Genomic DNA, 17,968 nt, shown 5'->3' with positions numbered 1-17,968 from the left:
GCTAGTGCCATGGCAGAAAACTGAATGCATCGGCTGTCAATCAGATTGTTCACATCTGTTGCCATGTTTCTGAATCCCTCATCACACGAGTTGGTTTGGGTTTATTCCTATTTATGATTTAATGGAAACAGTGCGATTGTAAATTTGTTTTTTTTCGGCATTTCTTGAATTTTTATAAAGTTTTGCGCACATGTGTAATGGAAACACAGCTAGTATGTTTTTGATTCAAACCAGTCATCATCATTTTGAGATTGAAATTTTACAACCATATTTTGCTTTAACTTTAAACGTCTTTATGTGGTGCTAAATAATTAATCAAAACATTAACCATTACCTAAAAACTGTTTCTTTTATTTGTCTAAAGGGCGCCAGTTAAGCATTGTTTGAATGTTGACTAATTCAGTTGAAAAACCCGATGTTTCTGTGTTCATTTAAACAGCACCAGAAACAAGCTTTAGCAGAAATGAAAAGGTCTTCACACAAAGACCCACTCCAATTAAAATTGTGTTTTTTTCTAATGATGGAGGTGAATTTCTAATGAACCCCTGCCACTCTGCAGAAACTATGTCTTAGAAAGCGGCACAGGTTTTATGATATTTTTTTTTTTAAGGGACTCAGATTCGGTTGTGATGTTTGGGTATTTTGAAAGCACACGAGTCCAACCATTTGAAAATTAATCATGGAGGAGAGATTAAGAGTTGCACTTTGTGCCCAACTGGAACTCTTTGACAAATACTTACCAGATTTGCACCACTTTGACATTTTACACCAAGCCTCTTCCAACTGTGAGTACGTACACTAGTGTTGGGTATGGACCTGTGTGAACACCGTATGCTAAAAGCGCGTTCATAAACCCACGTTCAGAACGTGCCACACTTGTGTACGTAGCTTCAGATTCAGCAGCTGTGCTGGATTGGACTAAGAATTTCACATGAGAAAAAAGAAAGATCCTGTAGACATCACCACAAGAACCCTCATCTATTGCACCATCGGGTATGAACCTGCAGCACTTTTCTTCAGAGAACACAGGAAACGTTACAGAGACTGTCGTGATCTATATTCTTCTCTAAACAAATCATGTTTTACACTTAACAGCCTCAAAGGGGAGATTTGGCTAAGTTGGCATTCGGGAGCTCCCCACTCGCTGACTTTAAGTTGGCATTCACACTGAAGCTGATTGAACTAATAAGCTTGTGCCTGAAACCCTAGGTGACACTGTAAAACAGCAGCAGTGTCACATCTTAAAGGAGCAACGCCACGGCGAGGCAGAGACGGTGCCGGCATTGTGCACAGAGGGTGAAAAGTATGGTAATGTTGTCAGCACAGCCCAAGGCTTCAGACCCATCACGCAGGAAAACCCAAACCGCTGCAACACTCTTGTTGTCGGCTGCCTGGGATTCCTGCAGCCTGCTGCTCTGATTACTTCCTCTCCACTTCCTGCATCTTTTTTGACCTTTCCTAATTATGTAAAGTGATATTTATTTGGCTTTTTGTGGAGGGCAGAAGTCTCTCTTACAGTGAAAACCTTACATCTGGATGTCAAGAGTGATCATTGTAACTTGGGGTCTCCAGTGGGCGTGATTGTTAGCGCCTTGATGGCCGATGGGGGAGAAAAAGCTCGATGAGTCTGAGTCTTATTCAGGAGGCGTGGCCTTCAGAGCCAGAAGTCTGTTGCCACAAAGAAGATCCAAAAACAGATGATCTGTAATTACATCACAGCTTTATGTTCTGCCAAGGACACAGTTGTTGCTTCTTTTTATTTATTTATTTGTTTCATATTTTCGTCAGAGAGAAAATAGGCAGAGGAAACATCCAAGCAGCAAAGCTACAGTAGTTCTCTGATCACGCAGATGTGTTGTGGTCAAATGGACATCATGGTGAAGCAGTTCATTCAAAGAAATGGTCAAACGTATGCACTCGATAGCACGCGCTTCCCACGGAGCGCGAGCTACAGGAAAACACTGCTGATATAAAACCCCCCTTTCACCATTCCGCGGGTGGTTTCTCACCCAAGCTCGGGTCCTCCACCACAGTGGTCCCCAACCCCCGGGCCGCGGACTGGTACCGGTCAGTGGGTCATTTGGTACCGGGCCGCACAGAAAGAATAAATAACTTACATTACTTCCGTTCTATTTATTTCAGAATCTGAAAGATGTATTGCCCGATTCTCTGTTCCATCTGTCTATGTTACCCTTGACGGAAGCCAAGGCGCTCTTCTCGGTCACTTGATAGGTTATCGCTAAAATAAAACCCAGGAGCTAACAAAATGAGTAAAAAACAAACGTCTTTGGAAAGTTTCTTTGCCAAGGGGAAAACGTCCAGCTAGGAGACAGAAGAGGAGCCTTCCACTACCAAAAAAAAAGAAGCTACATTTGATAGACAGTACTTCTTTTTTGCACCATGAGTGTAGGAAGGGGAGAGGATGATGACACCTGTGTGATGTACAATGTCATGCCTGTCAAAAAGAAAGCTGAGTTCGTTTTGTCACGTCTCTATTCCTCCTTCATTGTAGTGTTGCTACAATAATCGTCTGCCACATCTTAAAGACCGGTCCGTGAAAGCTTTGTCTGACGTCATACCGGTCGGTGGCGTTAAAAAAGTTGGGGACCAATGCTCTACCAGAGGCCTGGGAGCTTGAGGGTCCTGCAGTATCTTAGCTGTTCCTAGCATTGCACTATTCTGGACTGAGAGGTCTGAGGTCTTTCCAGGTATCTGTTGTAGCCACTCCTCCAGCTTGGGGGTTACTGCCCCAAGTGCTCCAATTACCACAGGCACCACTGTCACCTTCACTTTCCATGCTTTCTCCAGTTCTTCTCTGAGTCCCTGGTATTTCAGCCGTTTCTCATGCTCCTTCTTCCTGATGTTCACATGCCAAAAAAGTGTGGCCCCCCCCCCGGGTTTAGCTGATCACCACTACCTCTGCAGAGACGGTGGGTGTGTGTGTTAGACTGGGGGCGGTCACTGGTAGCACAGACTCTTCCTGGAAGGGGCTGGTCCTCACTAGCCACATCACATTGTGAGAACCTGATCGTTTCTGTGGATTAGGAAGGGCTGGTGCTCAGAGAGCAGGTTTTTAGAGGAATACTCCAAAATGTGTAAATGGATGAAAAAAACGTTTCGAGGTTTCTTTTCATGAGGAATGAACATTACAGAGCTCAAAAATTGTATTTTACATGATGTTGACCCTTTAAAATGTTGCTAACAGAAAAGAATGAATTGTTTCTGTGACAAGCTTTACAGTCGGTTGTCAATTTTTCTTTACAAAGTTGGTTTCCATGGCTACCATATTTTCTTTACTGTAGGGCACAGTAGGCAGTCAGTCAGACTTTATTATACATTCATAGTAACTCTAGAACAAGTTTTAAACACTACGCGTTAGCTGCGTTAGAATATTTACAAAAAACACGACCTTGTTTGTTACTCACACAAAAAAACAGTGTGACTTTTTGACAGAGCGCCGTGTTCCTCTCAAAATCACTTCAACATCTGTAAACACAACTAGAATGAAAACCTACATTAGTCGCTCTGGATTTTAAAGTGCGGAGTGATTTTCGTTGTGATATTTTTACAGCCTGAGTTTTCTTGGATGTGAAGCTACAGAGGCAGGCAGGGACCGTCAATAAAGTACAGGAAAACGCCTCAGACAACCAATAGCAGTTTCTCAGGGACTCGCCATAAATAACCTCAAAACCATCGCAAGGACTTGTTACAGTATTGTCATAATATCATTGCCAAAACCATTACTCTTTCTCTTAGTGTGCACCACAAAGTTCAAGTAATGCAAGTTGACTAAAAGAAATTACAGCAAAATTCTGAAAAAAATATGGAAATTAAGAAAGACAAAAATCAGAAAAAACTATATTGAAGAGTTAGAAAAAAAATCTTGAAAAGAACAAAACAAAAAACTATATCAAATTTTTTTTTAAAAAACCTTGAAGATCAGACTGTAAGCCTCAAAGTTGACCACACCCAAACGTGAGCGTCCAGCAGGTAACCCACAGATTTTGCTGCTTTGTGTCCCTATATTGTCCTCGGGAATGAGTCACAAAGAAAATAAAGAGACAGTTCATACTGCACGGTGGGGCAGTGCCACACAGCAAGAAGGCCCCTGGTTCAAGTCCCGACTGAGGGACCTGAAACAGAGCAGCAATGGGGGACCTTTCTGTGTGGAGTTTGCATGTTCTCCCCATGCATGCGTGGTTTCTCCGGGGACTCTCACTTCCTCCCACCATCCAAACCATACTTCAAGTGAGTGTGCATGAATGTGTGATTGTGGCCCTGCGACGGACTGTTGACCTTGTCAGGATGTCCCCTGCCTTGACCCATTAGTGGTCAGGATAGGCTCCAGGAGCCCCATGACCCTGAAAGATTTAGAAGATGATGAATACATGAGCTCATACTGGTCACTATTTAATACTTCTCCAAGGTTTTTATCTGTAATGTTGGTGGTAAGTTTGGAGAAAAAAACAGACGGACACATAAACAAAACAGATCATGTCAATGACACGGACACATTGTGGATTTTTTAAATTGCAGCTCATCTCAATTCAATTCCTTTCAAATTTTTTGATACAGCCCGATATTGCAGCAATAGTCGTCTCAACGGGATTCACACTTACAGTTTTCATGAGCAGATAAGTGTCCGGCATGCTTGTAGTTCTGTGTTTTTGTGTCTTCATAAAGATATTACAGTGAAAATCATGGACAAATTTTGAACGAAAAACTCCACCATAAACGGCACTGTTGATTTAAAAAAAATTAGGCTTTTAAGTGTGAACAAAACAGAACAACTGAATAGATCAAAAACAGCAAAAAGCACAATCTGTAGAAATATAGAGGTTTACAAACAAATTATATAGATACAAAAGATGACAAATATGTATACCATGAATTTATATAATATTTGATTTGTTAGCACTTTCAGAAGGAAATCACAGCATTAGAAAGCAGGAACGATATTTGCAAATTCGTATTTTCACATGATATTGTAGACAACTTGGAACATGTTTTCCTAAAGTTATTTTTTTGTATTTATCTTGCTTGTTTGTATGAACCTAAAGAACTCAAAATAATTTTGGCACTGAGAAAAACAAGTTGTCATTTCATCATTTAATATCTTTTAGAAATATATCTTTTTGGGTTTAGAAAAAAAATATTAAAAAATTGGATTTTTCTAGACTCAAGCAAAATTTGTATAAATCTGATAAAACTTGTATGTGTTTCTGGAAAAGAAGCCTTATTTGCATTAAAGTAAAATGACTAGATTGTGTTTTGGTTTTACTGTATGGATTGTTAAAGGAAATAGATGTTAAAAAGAAACACACAATGTCTCTTTTTGAGCATTGTACTCTGATCACTGAAATACACTGCAATGCTGCTTCATGTTACAATATATTTGATTAAAATAAATGAAGTATTTCTGTTTTTATTGCAATGTTAAATAATTATTTTGGTCATGAGCTTCAAGTGATGCTCTATAATAAACTGCAGCGCAAGGATAATAAATAAAAAAAAAATCTGTTTTAAAGCAATAAAACTCCAATGACATTGGATTTGTAATGTGTGTCGTTTTGTTTGTATTTGATGTTGAGTTTCTGTGAGATATTTTTGGTTTTTCTGTTTCGCACTGACGTCCCAGGAGATTTCAAGCTGTGTAATAAGTGTCATGATGGGAATAAGCAGCAGGTAGGAGTGTGATTTTGAATGAGGAGAGCTGGGATTGTAAAATCCAACTATGATGTTGATTCTACTGGAGTGACAAAAACAGATGACTTCAGCTCATGATCAACTGAAAAAAGATGGAAAACGGATCAAGAAATATGGATGACGGGACTCAGACATCCAATAAACAAATGTAAGAAAGGTAATTTCTTTTTTTTATGTGCTAAAAAGGACAAAAAATATTTTATTTCTGTTTTTAGCCTTTACAACTAAGTTTCTTAACTGCATTTTTATTTATAAATGCTATTTTAATTGTAGCTTCAGTATTAGTGTTGCTCAACCTTAACTGCAAAGTTGGAGCGAAGTAAATGTTTGCTCTCATTGTTGGTCTAAACTAGAGCTTTATTTCTATGATTAGATGAAGCTTTAAAGGGAGAACCCATTTGCTCACTCTGCAGGAGGCACAACATATTGAAATTAACATGTACAGCATAGCAGGGAAGCTGCATGTTCGCTTGTTTTGCTCCATTTGCCTCGTTGCTTGTAGCTGCTTGTAATATTTGCTCTGCAATCACTGCTGGTGAGCCGATTCAATGCAGAGCTACAGGCTCTGCACCTCTGGACTGTACAATGGAGTGTTGGGGCCACCGTAAACATAAAAAAAATATGTATATGGACATTTATGAGAAGAAAGTCATAGAATTATAAGGAAAAAGTCATAATTCGATGAGAATAAAGTCAGACATTTACGTAAATAAAGTCAGAGGTTTATGAGAAAAAAATTGTAATTTTACAAGAATAGAATTGTGAGATTATTTTTTTTTAAGTTGTAAATGTACAAGAATAAAATCATAAACTTATAAGAAAATAGTCGTAATTGCTTGAGTAAAAAGTTCTAATTTTACGAGAAAAAATCTGTTAAAATTATGAGAAAGAAATAATTGTACGTGAAGAAAGTCATAGAATTATAAGGCAAAAGTCGTAATTCCACGAGAATAAAGTCAAACATTTACGTAAATTAAGTCATAGGGTTGTGAGATTTTTTTTTTAGTTTTACAAGAATAGAATCGTGAAATAATTTTTTTAGAGTTGTAACTATACAAGAATAAAATTATAAGAAAATAGTCGTAATTTTTTTAGTAAAAAGTTCTAATTTTACGAGAAAAATCCGTAAAAATTATGAGAAAGAAGTAATTGTTCGAGAAGAAAGTTGTGAGAAAAAAATGGAAAAACAGCCAAAATTTTACGAGAATGAAGTTGTAAATTTATGAGAATAAATACGCAAAGTTATGAGCAAAAAAGCCAAAATTTTACACAACAAACTGATAGATTTATTATTAACAGATAATTTTTTCGAGAAATGCAGTAATAATTTTTTGTTATAGGTTGAGAATTTATAATTTTATCTCATACATTTTTGAGGCAAACAGCTGTTTACTAAAAAAAACATGAATTAAAAAAAAAAATAAGTCTCAGTCTGAGAGACTAAGTCTTTTAAAATGTAGTACTTTAAAGAATAATTGATTCATTATGACTTTTTCCCCCCACAAATTTACAAATTTATTCTCGTAAAACTATAATTTTTTTTCCAGTAAAAGTTTGAATTTTTTCTTGAAAATTGAAATTAACGCCCTTATTTCTGTAAAACTACGACTTTTTTTCAATAAATTTACAACTTTATCCTCGTAAAATTATGACTTTATTCTCGTAAATGTATTCAATTTTTTGGTGGCCCTAATTCTCCGTCGTAGAAGCTTGTGGCACAAAGCCTTTGCATGTTTCCAAATTGGATACACTTGTGGCATAAAGTGTTATCTAATCAGTGTCCAGAAAAGTTGAAGCTGATCTGAGGCTCCTTTTCTTGATTGACAGACAGGCATGTCTTGTGTGAGAGCTTTTCTGTGCATCACAGAAAGGCTGAGATGATGCTAAATGACACTTGCCTCTGAAAAAGGGGTAATTGGAGAGGATTAGCATAAGCCAATGAGCTGCAGAATGAATATATGTTCAAACCTCATTGAAACGGCTACTGTGACATTGCCATGCCAATTTAGAGAGAATTGAATCTACTGTCATCAACTCTCTAAATGTGTGATTGGACTTGTGAAGAGACCAATTTGTTTGGAAATGTGTGCCGTCAGGCCTCTGTGTGATTATGAGGCCATATCTGCATCTATTCTTGAACTTCAGCCGCATTGTCAATGCCATCAGCGCTCATGTAAGCCTTTTGCTATCAAGTGCTTGAGAACAGATTAGAACATAATACTCTCCATCACTTTGGGAGACAGCGTTGATGTTTGCTGGGAGAGGTTATCAGCTGTCACTACAAATTGCTAGAAAGCCAATGAAGTCTGTGTTTCATTTGGACCCAGAATTAAATCCAATCTACAAACTTGAATTTTGAAAAGAATTCTTTTGGATGACGCTGTCGTCCTATTATTGTTCATTTCATGCGTGTTCGGACGCTGTTTGACAAGTAACTATCCTTGACTTGTTTTTGCTTGCAGCAACTTAGCTCAACATGGTGTGAACGCTTTAATAGGCGCCTCACCAAGTTCTTATTATCAACGTCCATGAACATATTAAAAGATTACTCACAGATTGGCCGGTTTCTGACAAGTAAATAGGATAAAAATGCAAAAGTCCTCAAATAACTCGGCTTTAGATCTACTGGAGATTCATTTTCAATCTATTTTTTCATCACTTTGCAAGAAGAACCAAACGTTTCCGATTTACAGTCTTAACTAGGCTGCATCAATTTTTCAATGACCTGTTAAAATACTCAATAATTTAATTTAAAAAAATTGTTTAGTCAGTTTTTGCCTTAGCTGATTGATACATTTGTATTGAGAAAAGGTTTTCAAAATGTCCATTTATTTAAGCAGTTATTGAAAAAAAGCTTCAGGATCCTTTAATTTTAATTGCAATTTTAAAATTCTTAATTCTTTCAGAGTTTTTCCCTACTGCATCTAAACATTCATTTTTGCACCTTAATAAATTATTCAATAAGATTTTTTTTAACCAAATTTTGACTTTGCATCATTCTTGTCATGATCAACTAGGACAAAACGGACCCAGAAGCTGGAACCCAGAAAGATCACGCAAGACTGTAGTGGATTATAAAAGATTTATTGTCCAGAGAAGTTGAAGGAGCTTGGGCTATGACAGCTTGTGTACTGGTGATCCGACTGCGTGGCAAAGGTATGTGGCCTGCTGTCGTGGCGTAGCTGGAGGTTTTGGATCTCAGGCGGAATTCCGGTAGATCGAGTAGTGAGAAGACCCAGGCTGACACTCGTGGGAGATGTCCATGTAGGTGATGAAGAATGCGTGGTTAGCTCAGCAGGCGTAGCGCAAAAACAAACCTGGCAGACTATAGAAAACATGAGACCAGGTCCTGCACCATAAAGGGGCAACGAACTGGCGAAGAATGCTGGGGAAGGTCCATCTTAAATAGGAGCAGGCAGGCTGATGAGGAGAGTGCCAACAGCTGGGTTTAATCAGGAGATGAAGAGCAGAGAAGGGAGGGGGGTCAGGAGAAGACTCTCCTCCTTAAGGCCGTGTCACACAGCCACTACGTACATTTGGCGCATGTTGCCTGGATGAAAATTGGTCATGCGTGAACAAACGTGGAAATAATGATAAAAGTTATAGTCTTTGCCTAAAATTTCTCACAGATGTATCACGCATGAACCACGTTAAAACCACGGAGGGAGTATGAGTAAACCACGCAAAGACCATGTAAATCAATTAAAAAGCTAAATCTACCCCAAAACATTGGCGTCAGTAGTCTTTATCTTGCAGGTTTGTATTCCTAACCAGGTCTTTACTTACCCCTTGTTTTTGTCCAGATGATAAAGCAAAAGGTTGTTTTAAAGAAGTCAGTGCAGTGCAACATTTGGGCTACATAACCGGAACTCCTTTTTTAGGTGTGGTAAAACACTTCTGTATAACATTTTTTAACCCACACCAAGCAGCCAATCAGAATCGAGTATTCCCCCCGACCATGCTATATCAAGGTCTAAACAATGCAAGACAAAAGGGGCATGACCTTAGAAAGAGTATCACCATTTAGTGCAGCATAAGATACTAAGTGCTTTAAATATGTCAAATAAACTGAGCAGACTTAAGTTGTGCTTAGTATTTCAAATTCTGGAGGAAGGGTAGAGAGAACATGACATCTTGATGTCACCAGGGATGTAAAAATCTTTACATAGTTTATTTTCTAGGTGCAGTAAGATAAGATTTCACATTTATAAACTAGAAAAATCTAAATTTATTCTAAACTTATTTAGGAAGTTTTGAAAATTACTATTGTTTTATTTTTCATTAGCCAAAGGCCCAAAATTGGGGGGGGGGGGGGGGGGGGGGTAAAAGAACCACATGTAGGTCCTGAGCTTCAGTTTGCAGACGGCTCACAAGCCCTCCTTCCCCCTGAACTCCACCCTGTTCTCCACCCGGTTTGCTGCTTTTGCTCTGGCCTCTAACCACCATTAGCGTCCTGAACTTTGGGGTTTATAAATCTTCAGCTCAAGACGTCATCAGCCCAGAGCCTAAAGACAACAGACATCTTATGCTCATTTTTCTGTTTCACAAATAAGGTTGTGTTCAGACTGGACACATCTGGTTCGCTTAAAGTGAACCATTACTAAACTCTGCTGAAGGAATTTTGATGGACGACCCCACATGTCTCCAGTGTAATATAGGTGAAAATACAATAGAATTGACTGCAACTGTTGCAGAAATGACTTTGGATGGAAAAGGTGAGGATCTGGGGCCATTTCCTGTTTTCACGGTGGGTGACAAACTCATGAGTTATGCAAAGGAGTGTGAATCATTCCTGGAACAACACAAAACTTTGGAAGTAAAGATAAATAATATGAAAAATAATCTGTTCTTTGGAGTGCTCCTATTTACTGTTCTGTTGAAAACTTATACATGAACATACCCAGCATTTACTACTGAAAGTACCAAGTAATAGAGTGGAAATAGGGCTGACTTTCTTTTACAGTCCAGTTTCATTGTACTTAAGGGGTAGTTTCTGTGGTAAATTCATGGTAAATACCATTAAAACATACGAGTGCATACCTAAAGGTCAAAGTACTTTATTTGTACTTACCTTGTTCATACATGTGGTAAGCAACGCAAAAGACACCTTTGCACAACATGTAAATACACAGTAAGTATATTTTAAATACCTAGTATGTACCACATAAGTATGAACCACATAGTACCACATAAATACACAGCAAGTACCATGTACGTACCGAGTAGACACAAAAAAGTACCATGTAAGTACCCAGTAAGTCCCATAATAAGTACCATATAAACACTCTGTACGTACCCAGTAAATACCATTAAAAAGTACCATTTTACAGTACTGTACTGTAAAAGAAAGCCAAATTTTCATATCTTCTCATTAACCGTCTTGCGGCATGGCTCTGCCAGACCAAAGCAGCAGTAAAAAATGTTGTAGCTGACGTTGATACATACGTTAAAGATTGGTCAACAAAAGAAAGAAGTGTGAAGCGAGCTATCCAAACGAGGATTGTAAAGTGCAGGGTTTCTGTTATTCTTTCTCTCTTTGCTTTGCCCTGTTCTCGAAATTCCTGGCCATGACTGAAGAGGTCTTAAGTTATGTGCTTTTGTTTACAAGCATTGGTTTGGAGCAGAAATGTTTGGTAGACGGCAGTGTGAATACAGACCAAACACAAGGTTCTGGACTCAAACCGGAGCAAATTAAGTGGACTCGGTCCACTTATGTAAATTGAGTTTTCCAGTCTGAATACACCCCAAATCTCACATTCCTAACATCTCTCTTTGTTAATATGCTGTTCAGACCTAAGATCTTAGGTCTTTGAAATTTACCATTTTTGGCCAAATTAGCTAACTCAACAGTCACTAATTTCTGTAAAAGACAGAAAACTTCAACACAATTGTAAACATCTGCTCAAAAATCACATTTACCAACCCTTTGGTTTGGGATTTTAATAAATATAGACAACCCAGCAAGTATTTAGCAGATTAAGAAAATAGATGGATGGAGGTACGTAGATGATCAGTTAATGTTTAATTTTAGATTTAAGTTTAATTTAACCAGGACTAAAGTACCAATTGGCCAAATCAGGACAAAGAAGTTCATCAAAACTGATGAACTTTTGCAGTTACTGATTTTAGTATAGTTCACACAACAGCGACAAAAACTCAAAATAGTGGGTATTTATGTAAAAAAGAAAAAAAATAACCAAGCTATCTTCTGGAGTTTGTTGTGCATAACTTTAAGGCACAACGTTTAGGGTCAAAGTTGCAGGAAGCTGAAAAAACTGATCCTGTGTGTGCTTCCCGGTTTGATTATTTAGTTGGAGGATTATCATCTGCCTTGCTCTCTCAGGGCAGCAGAGGATAGAAACGAGCAGCTTCTTAGACCATTATCTGCTCTGTTTGTGCAAATGGCACTTTAATGTATCAAAAGAAGTGTGATTAAAGTTATAAGAACTGGCTCTAAAAGAGCAAGTCTTCTCTGGTAGAACTTGCTTTTAAAACAGCCCATGTACATGAGTGTGTGTTTGTGTACAACAGAAGTCCTGCGTGTGTGTGTGGGTAACTTGTGCAGGGGAGCTTGTGTATGCCTTGTCATATGATAAATGTTCTCTCTCTTATAATCTATGTGCTTCAAAATATGATATATGTGAGGATGAACTTTGAATTATAACCTAAAGAGTGACTCATTAATCTTCTGACTTTGGTGGGGAGTGGACCAGAGGAATCCATTTAGCCTGTTTATGTTTTATGAATAATGCAATATTGCAACTGGCCAGTTGGATCTTGACGATGATGTGCAGACGTATGGAAGACAACATTGGAGCGAACAGCTCTGTTTTGTGAAGGAGGTGAATGTGTAAGGTCACCATGTTCCAATGGGATTTCACCACATGTGATGCATGACCCCTGTCTTTTGGAGAAATGGTTGGGACCAAGCAACCCAACGGTACCCATACAGCAGGGATGCTGAGACTTTAAAGCACTGGACGCTTTGGATCAGTGTGGAATTTGTTGAATATTCATAAGAATGTCGGGAAATATTTGCAAAAAATAATAAAAGTGAAAGTTAATGGTCATTTAAGAGTCTTGCCTAAGAGGTTACTAAAGAGTGCGCAAAACTCTACCGAAATTCTAAAAATGTCAAAAAACCCAATTTCTCAAATACACTGTTTCCATTAAATCATAATTATGAGAATATACACAAACTAACTCACGCGACAAGTCACTCAAAAACACAGTGACAGATGAGAACAATACTTTGATTTACAGAAGCTACATTTAATTTTCTGCCACGGCACTAGCATTCATCGTCATCTATCAATGGAGACGTCGGCGTCTTTTCTAGCGGCGAGCTTCTTACACGTGGGAGCGGCTATGGATGAAGGGATTTTGGAAAATCATGGTTGGTGATTTTACATTGGAGCAGTGGATCCAACAATTCTGCACGACTCGCTTAACTTTTGATGAGCTGTGTGATGCTTTGGGACCTCTGGTGGCGCCCGCTGTGCAGTGACCAAGGCAGCCAGTGGTATCAGGTTGTTGGTCATGTGACTCATTTAATGTGGAAAAAAAGTTTCCAATGAAGTTTTCTTAAATATGTCGATTTTAATGCACCTGAAAAACCACCTTCTCCAAGCACGTTTTCAAAATCGTCGTGAGTCAATTAAGCGGATTTATTATCGCAAATCCAATTAGAGCAATTTCATTATCAATGGAAATGCAGCTAGTAAGGAGCAAAATCAACTCTTCATTATTTATTTAATTTTGCTCACTTCTTACTCTGTCTGTTGCTCCTACCCTGATTGAAATGGTAAATGGTGTATACTTACACATATAGACTGTTCTTACCATCCTTTAAGGCAGAGGTGGGCACTGAGGGCCGCATTCCTGCATGTTTTCCAGCATACCCTGCTCTGGCATGTTCTAATTGGATGGACACACCTGAACCAGGTAATCAGCCATGAGTAGGGCAAGATTATCTGGAAATCATGCAGACACACCGGCCCTCGAGGCCTGGAATTGCCCACCCCTGCTTTAAGGCCTTTACGGCTTTACATTTACACACTGTTGGCAGCTCACTTGCATTAATCTTTGCACACACTTTCCTCGGGAGCACATGTTTTTTTTCTTTTGTTTGTCTGCGCTGTATGAACAGCTGTCTATTATTGCAGCTCTGCTCTATCTTTGCCTTGTTTCGATATTTATAGGTGTCTTTTCTGTTTGCCCTTCGGATTGGCCAGTGATGGGTGTGGTTCTTCGCATGGGGAGACTACCTTTGTAGTTCGTTTGCTTAGATTTTTACTTTTTTCTGGACTTTTCCAAGTTTCCCTCGGGGAACCCAACGGTTTCGGCAGCGGCTCCATTGTTTACACCAGGTATCAGCTGTTGGTCTTGTGCAACACGGCCCTTCTCTAAGCAGGGAAACCAGAGGTTCCCAAGGAAATACGGAGCAGAGGAAGAGGCTGCAGGGCCAGAAAGAAGTTCCTACGATTCATACATCCATTATTACGGGCAACCTTTCTTGTGGGCAACGTTCCCTCCTCAACAAAACTGATGAGCTGACGATACTGACCTGGCTACAACGGGAGCTCACTGAGATGTGGCTGAATGAACTGACCCTGCACTCTGTGGTGTCCTTGGAGGGCTTTTAACTTTTGTGCACGAACAGAAGTGAGGCGTAGAATGGAGAGAAGGCAGGCCAGGGACTCGCAGTGTATGTGGATGAGTTTCCAGGATGCAGACGCGTCACCCGCAGTCCCTCTTGTTCATCAACGGGCACTTTAGTGACAAGGGCAGTTGTCACTATGTACATTATGTATCTAGAGGTACGTAGCGAATCGTGCCGGACAAAAGGACTGTAAGTTAAAACTGGTTAACTGGAAAACTGGTTGGTGTTTTAACTAACATTGGTTGCAAAGTTACTGAATTGAAGAGAATTCAATTCAAGAGAATTCAAGAGAAAATTTTTAGTGACATTTTTAGAAGATGTGCCCCCACCCTCAAGGCCTTGTACAAACTTAGTTTGACTAGATTGTGGTCTAAATACAGGCACGAGGCATTAGTCTTACAAATACTTCACAAAACACTTCCCACAGTAATCATACATTCCAATTTCACCAGGCCTCAAAGGAACTGCAAGACACACCTGCACGCCCCTTAAGATGCACATGCACCATCTGCCCCTCTCTATGACCCTCCACGAGCCGGACTGCCTGAAACCCTGTATGTAGCACACAGATGGGTGCATGCGACTACACCTTTAGCATCACATTTTTAGGCTTAGAAAAGTCTTTTTAAGGCTTTTTTTTTGCTGGACCGAATAGTCATTAAAAGTGTCGCCATTTTGTTGTTTTCCAAGGAAACATAAAAGCCGAACAACTTATTAAATGAGACCAGACGAAATGTAGGAGGTGAGTCCCTGTGGGCAGGCGACATGTCACCAGGGATTTCTTTGCTTCCCTGAGGTCTGATTTGAACTTAAATTGCTTTGGTTAGGAATTGCCTTTGCTCTTCATTAAGCCACTCCTCCTGTCTCTACAATGCTAAAGGGCCCCATGTGCTGAACTGGGCTATATTCTCATAAAGATAATGCCCTCATTCTGCACCTATTACTGTTGTATAACACTTTCCAAACTGCTGTGTATCGAGTGGTAAAAGTTGTGTAATTGAGGTTTTTGAATAACAGACGTCAACAAAATCCTAAACAAATTCCACATCATAAAGTTAGTTTCATTGGCTAAGATTAGGTAGAACAAAAATCTCCCAACATTATCACCTACAGTGTTAATGTTGTGCAACCCTTAAGCCACATTTATTCTGGTCTATTGCATTTCATAGACACAAAAACAGAAATTTCATTGTGTCTTTTCTGTCTGTGACGTTCGTCTGCAAAATGCAACGCAGGCTTTACGCAGGATTTCTATTTTCAGTCAGTCGATGTGCTGATTTTGTTGCAAAAAGCCGGAGGATTAGGAAACAGGTCCAGGTTTCAAAATAAAAACATATGTTGTACTTTCAAAATAAAACTATATATCATTTTATTTTACATTGTGCTATCTTGTGGGGTCCAGATGACCCCACCCTAACATTGAAGTGTTATTCCTACCATGACAAAGGTGGATAAAGGTGGAAAGATTTCATGTAATCCATGGACACCAGTGAAGATCACAAATCATTGAAGAAAAAAGGGTTCAGAGCACTGTCTAGTGCAGGGGTCACCAACCCTGTGCCCGCGGGCGCCCTTGTGGCGCCCGCAGGGAATGCACCCCAAAAAAATCTTTTTTTTTTTTTTTTATTGAAGCAAATATTCAACAAACAACCACCGCATGTCTGTCAATGACAACAATATCAATTCTGAGATAAAGGTAGACAAAGAAAACCCAAATATGTAAACAAATATAACTTAAAAAATAATCACTAAAAGTAAGGGTCTATTACAAAAGTTTAAATAGATCAAATAAATTACACAATTTCTGGACATTCTTATGATTCATGTAATGTAAAGATTTTGAGAATAGGTTGAGGTGGTTGAGTAATCCATTAATGTGAGGATTAATATTCCTGTCTGTTTTTATTTACATTTATGTTTAAAAAGTTAAAATTAAGTTAAAGTTTTAAAGGTTTAAAAGTTTACCTTTAGTGTGTTCAATAAATATTTATCTTGTTCGGCTGCAACCTAAAGTCTGTTTTGAAATTAGGCTCCCTCTGCAACTGAGTTTGACCCCCCCCTGTAATACGTGTCTAGAAAATTCATGCATGTTTTTGTGTGTAAAATGAGCAAATAAAAATAGGGCACACAAAAGGAAGTCCTCAAATTGTGTTGTTTTTTTTTTTTGGGGGGGGGGCTAGGAGGTTTTTAGTGGCGCCCTTCATACCACTTGGTGCCCATGAAATAGCCCTCGGTCTCAAAAAGGTTGGTGAACCCTGGTCTAGTGGGTCTAGATGACCCAACTCCCAATGTTAACGTACCTAGGATAGCACAAGGGTTAAAAAATACACAAAGATGATTTTCACCAGCGTGGGTCTTGAAGGAACAATTCAGATGTGCGGCATATTTTTGGATTGGGCGGGAAATGGGAGAGTCTGGAAAAACATTCACACATGCATGAGGACAACATGCAAACCTAGGCGCTTTATCAGCCATGTTGGCTAATGACCAAAAACTGACGTAGTGCCGTGTGTCTGCCGCTGTTGGCCAGTCCATCGCTGAACCAAAGCAGAGGCTAACATCTGGATCAAAAATGTGTTTGCAACTGTCAGTTTTGAACCGAATGAGGAAGTCTCAACATCATGAGGTTCTCTTTACAAGATAGAGAAGGATATAGCAAGCAGGAAAGTGAACATTAACAAACTTCTAAATACAGGCGGAGTCCCCCCCTCCCACCCTTCCTCTGAGCGGCCAGGCATCCATAACCAGATGCATCAAGCACACATTACATCCCTGTACCATGTGTATTTAGTCTGCCACCCAACCAGAAAGATTAGTTTAGCTGGAGAGTTGATTTATGGGCGAGAGAAAGTAATCCTTTCTCGTCCTGTGTGCTGCAGTCATGCCTCCTCCTTTGCTGTTGTGCCGAGCTTGTGCCGTCTGAAAGCCCTTGATACCGCGTTTGCCCTAAGGTGCAATGTTTGATAATATAACTACAGCTTCTGTCATCCAAACCCCCACAACACCCCATCTCCACCTACAGCACAACCTCAACCCCCCCCCCCAACAAATACATTACAACCCCACAATGCCCTGAGATTTATGAGGGAGTGGTGGCACAGGAGAGAGGAAAAGAGAAAATATGCATTGATTGAAAGCGCAAGATAGTCCCATCCAATCCCGCCCCGAAGAACATCAGTTATTTTGCATTCTGACACAGCGATTGATAACTGGTAAATGTGTGCGGGGATGACAAATGCAGATGGAAACTGACTCTGACAAAAATGATAAAGGCATTGGTCTCAAGGGGGTGATGGCGGTGTGAGAGGGATGCTTCTTAAAATATTGAAAAATTGATACAGAGGCAGTGAGGTGCTGTTTGACCCTGGAGGAGTGGGAATGTCATTGGAAAATTGTAAATACTTTGAAGTTAAACGTATTGTGTGTTTATTTTTTTAAAGATTAGAGGTTCATGGTGAGAATTTTGCATCATGTTTTTTTTATCCTAACAACAAATGATGTAAAATGCTAAATGGCGTGTACTCATACAGCGTTATACTAGCTTCTTAGAAGGCCCAGAGCGCTTTACAGTCCTATTCATAGCTTCTGCTGCTGAACACT

This window comes from Oryzias latipes, chromosome 11 (genome assembly GCF_053564925.1).
Source record: "Oryzias latipes strain Hd-rR chromosome 11, Olatipes_Hd-rR_3.1".
Taxonomy (NCBI): Eukaryota; Metazoa; Chordata; class Actinopteri; order Beloniformes; family Adrianichthyidae; genus Oryzias; species Oryzias latipes.
This window is presented reverse-complemented; position numbering follows the sequence as displayed.